Consider the following 10,884-nt stretch of genomic DNA (forward strand, 5'->3'; position numbering starts at 1 on the left):
CTAGCATTTAAACCATCAATTTCATTTACATAATTAAACTATCTTCCTAATTATCATGCATTGTTAACATACTATCACTAACATCATACATAAGAAGCAAATTTAAAATTTTGTATAAAGAAATGAGATAAAAAAAAAATAGAAACTTTGCTTGAACTTCCAATAATACAAGTTCTATTGTTATTATGCCACATAATAGCTACTCAAAATAGCTTTCACAGTAGAAATGTACAAATGACACTAAAAAAATAATTGAGAATATAAAAATTATGCAATTTTAATTACTATAATTTCTAAATTACCTAAAAATAGTCAAGTGGGACGTGTTGATGATGAAGTCAAAAAGTTGTGTACCCTTACATATATTGCAAATATAATAGCGCACAACTGCACATATAAGACAACCAAAATTAAATTTTCATATATCAATAATATATAAAAATAGAATATTAAATTTAGAAATAACTCACAAAATATATCATTAGTTGATATTTTAACATGTAATGTCTGTAAATATTAAAAAAAATACAGATCTTCAAACCTGTAAATATATAATAAAATTTATAAATATATAATGTCTAATTATTGCATTAAATGAGAAAAATAAAATACAAAATTATATCAGTTAGGCATTTCAGCCTAGTACAATTAGGGATGGAAACAGGTCAGGCCGCCTGATAAGGGCTTATGGCCTGGCCTGATTTAGGCCTGACCTTTTTAGTAAACAAACCAGACTAAGATTTTTTTTAACGTCTGTTTAAGTAAATAAGTTAGGCCTGAGCTATTTATAAAGCTTGTTAAGCCTAGCAGGCCGGCCTGTATATATATATATATATATATATATATATATATATATAATATTTATATATATATATATATATTATAATTTACAAATAGAGCTGTCAAAAATATTTAAATAATAAAGTTATTTAATAATATATTTTTTATATTCTTAATTCTGTTATTATTAAATTAATATATTATGTTATAATTTTATTTATTTATAATTATAATAAACAGAAATTATATTATATTAAAAATTAAAATATTTATACATGATTACACTTCTTAAATAATAAATTTATTTAATAATAAATTATTATATTTATTATATTTAAACAATTTAAAGAATAGTTATGTCTTTGAACAGGAATAAGACGTATTCAAAACTAAACAAAATAAAATTTAAAAATAAAATAATAAAATATTAACATATTTTTATACTCTTAATTTTATTATTATTAATTTAATTATTTAATTATTATATTAATATATTATGTTATAATTCTTTTTATTTATAAAAAATAGAAATTGCTTAAATCTGAATTATATTTTATTTGAAAGTAAAAAGTTATAAAAAATGATAACAAAATAAAATAATTTTTTTTATAATATATATTAATATATATATATATATATATATATAATCAAACCATGTAGCAAATAATATAAATAATATAATTATATATCAATTTATTGTATCAATAATATTTTTTATATTACATTAATGTTATAGTGTAGCTAATTTTACGTTTATTTGTTAATTTAAAATAAAAAATTAATGAAACAAATAAAATTAAATATTTTGTAATTATTTTTTTAATTTAATAATTATTATTATTTTCATTATATATATATATATATATATATATATATATAGTAGATTAAGTTTAAATTTTTATGTTAAGTTTTATCACATATTTTTAATTAAGATAAAAATTTAAAAATATAAGTTATTTTAATGTAAACATAAATTTTAATAATTCTTCCTATGCTCATATGTTATTTTTCTGCATCTATGAATTTTATAATATAAATATTTTTTATCTACAATTTTTATAATGACGATATTTGTTTACTTTTTAAAATATAATAATTTTTTTAGCTGATTCAATAAATTTTGTAAGTGTTATTTTTTGTTATCAATTTTATGTGTTTACTGTGATTTTATTTATTTAATATAAGATGTCTTTATACAAACAAAATATAATTATCATAAAAAATAATTGAAGTATTTAATAATTTAATAATTTTATGAAATTAAATTGAGAAAAATAAAAATATAAAAATTTTATAATATGAAAATATTTATAATTAATGCTTAAATAATATTTTAAAAATTATTTATAAAATTGTATAAAAATTATTACAATTATTTAATAATTATCAATAATACAAATAACAATTTGAATATATGTAAACTAATTTGATAATAAAATAATTATATTTTTATTAATATTATCGAATAACAACAATCATTATAAAATTTTAATATTATACAAATTTTATTTTATTTTTTATCTTTTCTTAAGCAATTTTATTGGTATAAAATTTATAATAAAAAATTTCATTGATTGTATTCACTACATCACAAGAAATCACAAATCTAGCACAACCACATACCTCTGAGTCAAACCTGCTATCGCACTTATTTTTTATTCTTATTTTATTATTATTTATAGTTACTTTAAATATAAATATAAGGTAAATTATTATATTTGTTTAAACAAGCTGAAGAGCAGTAAAGTCTTTGGATAAAATTAGAACGCAATCAAAATTAAAGAAACTAATATTTAATAATAATAATATTATTATTATATTAATTTATTTTTTATCTTCTTAATTTTATTATTATTAATATTTAATTATTATATTAATATATTATGTTATAATTTTTTATTTATAATAAATAAATATTATATTATATTCAAAATTAAAAATATTTATACACGATTACACTTGTTTAAAAAATAAATTTATTTAATCATAAATTATTATATTTGTTATATTTAAACAAGCTGAAGAAGAATAAGACACGATTAAAACTAAACGAATTAAAATTTAAGAATAAAATATTAATATTCTTTTAATAAATTTTTTATATTTTTAATTTTATTATTGTTAATATTTAATTATTATATTAATATATTATGATATAATTTTTTATATTTATAATAAATAGAAATTACTTAAATTTAAATTATATTTTATTTTAAAAAAATTTATAAAAAATAATAAGAAAATAAAATAAAAAATTTATTATAATATATATCAATATATATATATATATATAATCAGACCATGTAGCAGATAATATAAATAATATAATTATAAATAAATTATATAATAATATATATATTTTTGTAACTTGCACGTGTTTTAATTAAATTATTAGTTAATTTATCAATTTATATGTAATATATAAGTATTTGTTTTAATTTATTGTATCAGTAATATTTTTTATATTACATTAATGTTATAATGTAGTTAATTTTATGTTTATTTATTAATTTAAAATAACAAATTAATGAAATAAATAAAATTAAATATTTTTTAATTATTTTTTAATTTAATATTTATTATTATTGTCATTATATATATATTACATTAAGTTTAAATTTATTTATTTTTTAAAACATAATAATTTTCTTTTAATTGATTCAATAAATTGTGTGAATGTTATTTTTTTTATTAATTTTATGTGTTTACTATAACTTTATTTGTTGAATATAAGATGTCTTTAAACAAACAAAATATGTTTCTAAAATAAAACTAAAATATTTACTATTTATATAATTTTTAAAAAATAAATCAAGAAAAATATAAATATAAATTTTATTAATATAAAATATTTATAATTAATACTTAAATAATATTTTAAAAATTATTTATAAAATTATATAAATATTATTGTAATTATTTAATAATTATTAATAACATAAATAGAAATTAAAAAAATATATTAACTAATTTGATAATAAAATATTTATATTTTTTATTAATATTATTTTTTTTTAACAGGGTTTGTTAACAGGCTTCAGGGCAGGTCAGGCCACTTAAACAGGTCAGATCAGGCCTAAAATAAAGCCTTTAACAGGTAACAGGCCAGACTCAAACCTAATAATTATGTTATAGGTCAGGCCTGTTTAGAATAAAGTATGGTCTGGCCTAACCTGTTTCTATCTCTAAGTACAATGATAGCTCATGAGTCATGATTGCACACATAAGACAACCAAAATTAAATTTGCATAAATCAATAATGCATTAAAATAAAAAATTATATTTAGAAATAACTCACAAAATATATAATTAGTTGATATTCCAACATGTCATGTTTGTAAATATCTAAAAAATATAGACCTTTAAACCTGTAAATATACAATAAAATTTATAAATACATAATATATAATTATTTCATTAAATGAGAAAACTAAATTCAGAAAATAACTCACAAAAAATTATATCAAGTATTTCAGCCTATAGTCAAAGGCTAAGATAGTGAACTTGTAGATCCAAGTCCACCAACATTAGATGACTCATCTTGAATTTCTTGGTTTCATTGCATGAAAAAAAAAGTAATTAGAAACAAAAAATATATATAAAATGAAAAAAAAATATAAGAAATAATCACCTGATATGACTCTTTCAGAAATCTCAAAATCTTCATCAACATCAAGGTGTTTAAATTGAAGAGAAGGCTTTAACTAGTTTTGAGCACAAATGAGTGTCTCGGTCATTTTAGGAGATAATAAACTTCTAAATATGTCCAATATTCTACCCCCAATGCTAAATGAACATTTAGAAGCCACAATAGAAACAGGTGTGGCTAACACATCCCTTACCATTGATGATAAGATAGGAAAACGTAAGGAGTTGTTTCCACCAAAGAAGCAAGTGGAAATTCTCATCCCTATCAACACAACCTTTAGCAAGATATCTATCAAGTTTATTCTTTTGATCAATAGAATTTTTTGTCTTCTAATGCTGTTTAAAAGCATATGTCCTAACTAAATGTAGAAGGTTTTATCTCTTTATTTTCCTACTTATGAGTTGTAGGATACTAATTATACAATTTACATGAACTCTGTTTCACACTACTGGCTAAATCATTTGAAAAACTAATGTCATCAAGTACATGTCATTGAAAGACCACTCAACATACTTTAACTTATATCGAGGGTCGAGAATAAAATATAGAAGATGATTTATGTTCAGAATATTACGCCAATATTTCTCATATTTTCTTTTCATCTATCATCCCATTGAGGCCATTATAGAATTCAAATTCATGCACGATTGTTTCAACTCACACAAAATCAATGCTAATTGGTGAATGATAAATCCATATTTTATTATGCTTTTAGGTAGTTTTCTATGTTGTTTTTTTTTATAGAAAAATATAAATTGGAAGGTGAAAACTGCACCAAAAATATATAAATATTTAATAAAGTCAATTTTTATCTTTAGTAACTCAAATTATGTGAATTTAATAGAATTTTGATGTAATTTTGTTGATTGAACTAGTTTTGCAAGAGATTCTAAGCTAAGAGTCTTTAGGATAAGGATTCAAGAAGAGAAAATACAAGAAATTGACAAATCTGGACAAAAAGAGTAAAGAATCCAAAGATGTATCTTGAAAGTTATCACTATGGGAGCATAAAGTGACAACTCTAAAGTGGATTCAACAAAATATAGCAAAAGTGTTCACTCTATGTACTTATAGTGAACACTTCAGAGGCAAAATCCAAGAGAGGGTTACGCGTAAACACTTTGAACACTAAAGGTGAACACTTTAGAGGCAAAATCCAAGAAAAGAGTTGTGCGTGTTCAGTCTATGCACTCAAAGTAAATACGTGCATGCCAAAATCTGGAAAAACATCACAAAGTGATCACTTTTTTTATTAATAGTGATTACTTCAGCCTCGAGACTCCATAAAAAGCTTTTTGTGTGTTCACTCTATGCATTCATAGTAATTACGCCAAAAAGACGAGAAAATTATAAAAAGGTAGAAACTCAGATCTTTTAAAATATTTTCTCATTTTTTCACTTTTACACGCTAGGAGAGAGTTAGAGAGGAAGATTGGGAGCGAATTCCAAGCTCTGGACCTTGAGGAATCAGGCTGAGAATGAGATTTATGAAGAAATTCTATAGCTTATTTTCTTCTACTCTTTCTTTCTCTTTTTCTTTTTGGAACATGTTCTGATTTCTTTTTGTTAAGGATTGATGGATCTGATTTTGACTTTTAAATTGATTGTGGATCTGGATTTTAAGATCTTGATTGTATTGAACATTTAATTCTATCTTTAATGCAATTATTGGATTAGCTATTCAATTGAATTGAACCTAGAGGATTTTCATCAATAGAAGTTGAGTTAATTTCTTAAATTTGAATTGAATGTCAAGGTTATTGATATCTTAGGGATAAGTATTCATGATTCTGTGATCTCTTAATTTCTAATGTCTAATGCAATATTTGATTGATTTACACCTAAAGAATTAGGATAGTCAATGTAACATTTTATTTATTTCAATACATTTCAAATAACAAATGACTTCAAATACAGTGTTTCAAATAAAGTATTTCAAAATATGGGATGGTTACAAATTTGAATCAAAATAAATGCTACAAGACCTATTTAATACATCATAAATTTTAAAATAATTTTTTAAGTCCTATTACAGTATCATTCATCCTATTCACTCAGCTTGGTGTTGATTGCTTTGGTCACCTGAAAAATAAATATAAGGGTGAGTCCTCTACATTATCACATACACAAACATAGAGACTCATCTTATATATTTCAAAACATTCCTAATGTAATTTAAATCATAAATTGAACAAGCACCATTCAATTAATTACCACGTCGCACACATCAAGTCACACATCGACCATTCACACATATACGCTCACTGTACATAGAATTAATTCGCACACATATGGGAACTCACTGCACGTTAGCCACACTCACTGTGGCGCTGTGATCACAATTTTTTGATACCTTCAACCGTAAAGACTTTCTTAGTTTTACACCATGGATGGTAGTCGGTTAGCCTCCACTCCACAGAAACAACGTGTGTGGTCATGAGCTCCTTAGCAAAGGTATTAGTCAGAGGCCGAGTCAGGAGAAGAGTGTGTGGCTTGTGGTGCACCCACACTCACTGTTGGTGCCACCACTACCCTATTTTCCTCAAGGTATTTCTATCGCCCTCATCTTCCACACCTCTAGTGTATCGCTGTAACCATTTATAGTTCCAACCATTTCAAACACGTCATAATCATAATCAACATATCATTCACGTATATTCATCCCTATTCTCAATTGTTTCATAGTATTCATTCTCAACTAATGGCACGTTCACACATATTTAACCACATTATACTTAATGTCTATCACATCATGCCCAACATAAATTTTTTGTCAAACACACGTATTCCCACGTTTTATCTCAATCACATTTCAATACATGGAAATACAAGCCAACATTGAATGCAAAAAAATAGAGTAGAGTTCTTCCTTTACCTTAGAACAAAGACCCACTACGAAATTAATGGTAGAAGTGCTCCCTATATAGATCCTTGCCCTAAATACATGGAATAATCCATGAGAATTGAGAAGAATGAAGATTAAATAAAAATGAAACCCTAACTCATGAAACTTACCTCCAAACATCTATAAAACACGATCTCGATCTTCAATTTAGGGTACACACAACTTTAAAGGTAATTTAATCGGTGAAATAGAGTGAGGGGTTGAGAGAATTGAAGGAGAGGTGAAGGGAAGAGTGGGAATTATGCGTTTCTTAAACCCTAAACCCGTCAAATATCCCAGGATTCGCAATATTCTTGCCACAGTGAAACATCTCTCACTGCAGCGAAACATCTCTCGCTATAGCGAAAATATCAGACAAAACTGTATTTAATTTTCTGCATGATCTCGTTATAGCGAGACCCTTGATGAATCCATATTTAACTAAATTTTTATACATCATTTATTACTTTTTATAGAAAAGAATAGACTTAGATAGTGAAAATAAGATGAATATTCCAATTAGGCTAAATAATATAGGTTTCTTAGTTTTTGGTTAATTTACATTGATTTATATAGTTTATTTTACATGTTTTGATCATTTGAATAATGTGGCAGGAATCCCCAAGCTTATTTGGAAGAATTATTGGATTTTGAGAAATTTGAGGTGAAAGTAACTACTTTCAAAATTGATAGTGACAACTACAGCAAGCCATTTCCAACAAGGGACCAAAGTGATCACTTTCAAAGCTTAAAGTGACAACTACAGCAACCCAGAATCCACTAAACCTGCGCGTGGTTACTATGAATATTCATAGTAGTCACTCCAGAGCATGGAGAACTGAAGGTGTTGCGCGTAGTTACTATCAAAATTCATAGTGACAACTCCAGAGAGTCCAAATTGTCCCAGTGTTGCGCGTGATTACTATGAATATTCATAGTAATCACTCCAGAGAGGCAAAACCCAACTGATGTTGCGCGTGTTTACTATGAAAGAATGAGAGTAACTACTTTGGAGGGCGCCAACTTTAGTATAAATAGATTTTTACCAAATTAGGGTAAGAAAGTTCTTACACTTTTTGAACCTTTTTTCTTCTTTACTCAATTTAGGATATTTTCCAGAGCTTAGGGCAACCTTGGGTGACAGTCAAGGGTCCAACCTAGGGTTTGGTTTCTCATTTCTCTTCCTTTTACATTAATGTTAATGAGTTTTCTGCATTTCTTAACTGCGTTTTTTACCCCCATTTCCATAGAGGGCTAAATTTTGTGTAATCCTTAGTAAGTCCGCATAGATTCTTGAATTCCTTGAATTTAATGATAATATAATTCCTTTCTTTTCATGAATTACTTCTTCCTTGTCTCTTGAATTGAATTAATGGTGAATGAGGGAGGTATTGCTCAATTAACCCTAATTTCATTTTAAGGAGATTCTAAACTAGGGATTGCTTAATCCTAGGTTTAATTCTAAGGTTGCGTAATTTTGAGATGAGAGATTAGAGCCTAACAAATTGCGTAATTTCGTTGGGACCATAAGGTTGATTTTCGCTTGTTAAATTAACCTAATTCATGGAAGAGAGGATGAATGTTAAATCTTGAGTGGAATGAGGATAGAATCTTTGTGGATGAACTAAGGATTGCTGCTTTCTATTGTTTGAACTAATTAAACTCGTTTGTTTGTTACTCTTTATTTTGATTTGAAATCACAAAACCCCCCATTTTAATTGCTTGTTCAATTAATGCCTTCAACATGTTTAATGAAGATTAATAGCCAATATTCATGGGAGACAATCTAGGGTAACCCTAGTACTACATTAAATTGTTTAAATTTTGATGAGGATTTGCGACAAATCTTTTAAACACCTAAAAAATAAACCATCATCAAATTGGCGCCGTTGCTGGGAAACATTGGTGTTGATTTTTCATAAAAATGTTATTTGCTCTGTTTTCATTTTCATTTTCTGCATATTTAGTAAATTCTCTTTTAACTTTTGCATTGTGAATACTTTAGTATAGTTGTAGTTACATAGATAAGTAGAGATATCTTGCATTTAGGTAGAACCAATTGCTGTTTTCTGCATATTGTTTGAATTCTGATTTTTGCATTTTAGTTTACCACCTGTATTTTCGTTTGCTGCAATTACCCTGTTTCTGCTGTAGAATTTGTGTTTGTGTGTTGCATATTTTCATTCCATAATTGCAATTTCTTTCTATTTCTGTTGTTTGGTGTTAATACTTTATTTTACTGCACTTAGATGTTAGTTTTTCTGCATAATTGTCATCTGAATTTTTCTGCATTTTTACCGCTTCATTAGTTTACTTCTTTTCAAATTTCCGTAGAAAATTCCTAATGAATGACCAGATCAAATCCGGGAGATTTATATCCTCCAGATATTGAAATTGATAGGACATTCCATAGAAATCTTAGGAACCTTAGTAGACAAAATTCTGCACATATTGAGGAACCATCTTCACCATTTTCTCCATCTTCTATATATTCTTCTCTGCATTCTTTAAATTCTGAACCTTTAGAAATAGCAGAAAATGACTTGACACTTAAGGAGCTTGCCGCATCTGACGTGACCTACCAGACTTTATGTATCCAATACCCGGATGTGGATGCCCCTTTTGTTCTTAAAACTGGCCTAATCCATCTTTTGCCTAAATTTCATGGTCTTGCAGGTGAAGATCCACATAAACACCTCAAAGAATTTCATATTGTTTGCTCTACAATGAGACCACAAGGTGTGCCTGAAGAGCATGTGAAATTGAAGGCTTTTCCATTTTCTCTTATGGATTTGGCTAAAGACTGGTTGTATTATCTTCCACCTGGCTCTATTACAAGTTGGGACACCCTCAAGAGATTGTTCCTGGAAAAATTTTTCCCTGCCTCAAGGGCTGTCTCAATAAGAAAGGAAATATGTGGTATTAGGCAACTGGAGAGGGAAAATTTGTATGAATATTGGGAGCGTTTCAAGAGACTTTATGCTAGCTGCCCCCATCATCAGATAAGTGACCAGCTCCTAATCCAATACTTCTATGAAGGCTTACACCTAATGGATTAGAGCATGATCGATGCAGCTAGTGGGGGAGCCCTAGTTGACAAGACTCCCGCAGCCGTTAGAAACCTTATTGAGAATATGACAACTAACTCTCAACAGTTTGCTACAAGGAAAAATTCCATTATGTCCAGAAGTGTCAATGAAATTCAAACTTCAGATTCACACAAGCTAGAGCATAAACTAGATGAGTTGGCTACTATGGTAAAACAGTTGGCATCCATCCAAAAGAATTCTGCTGCATATACACCTCCACCTCCATCCATTCCAGCAATGCTTTGTGGGATTTGTTCATCTACGGATCACTTCACTGATAGTTGCCCCACATTGCAGGAAACTTAATCTTCGGAAGGTAATCCTCAAGCTTATGCTGCTAATATTTATGCTAATAAATTTCCTTTTCAGCAGCCGCAGCAACAACAAAGCTGGGATTTATCTTCCAATAGATATAATCCCGGTTGGAGGAACCATCCTAACTTAAGGCGGGGAGGAAATGCACAGCATCAAGGCTCTAGCCA

General features: G+C 26.8%; 1 non-coding gene across 1 annotated transcript; it reads right to left on the reverse strand.

The window, feature by feature from the left end:
• Positions 1–10,212: 10,212 nt before the first annotated feature.
• LOC113856705 lies at positions 10,213–10,317 on the reverse strand. The gene has a single exon (XR_003502937.1). It is a non-coding gene; the product is annotated as a small nucleolar RNA R71 (small nucleolar RNA).
• Positions 10,318–10,884: the final 567 nt, after the last annotated feature.

Source organism: Abrus precatorius, unplaced genomic scaffold (assembly GCF_003935025.1).
Source record: "Abrus precatorius isolate BTA unplaced genomic scaffold, Abrus_2018 Scaffold11, whole genome shotgun sequence".
In the NCBI taxonomy this organism is placed as follows: domain Eukaryota; kingdom Viridiplantae; phylum Streptophyta; class Magnoliopsida; order Fabales; family Fabaceae; genus Abrus; species Abrus precatorius.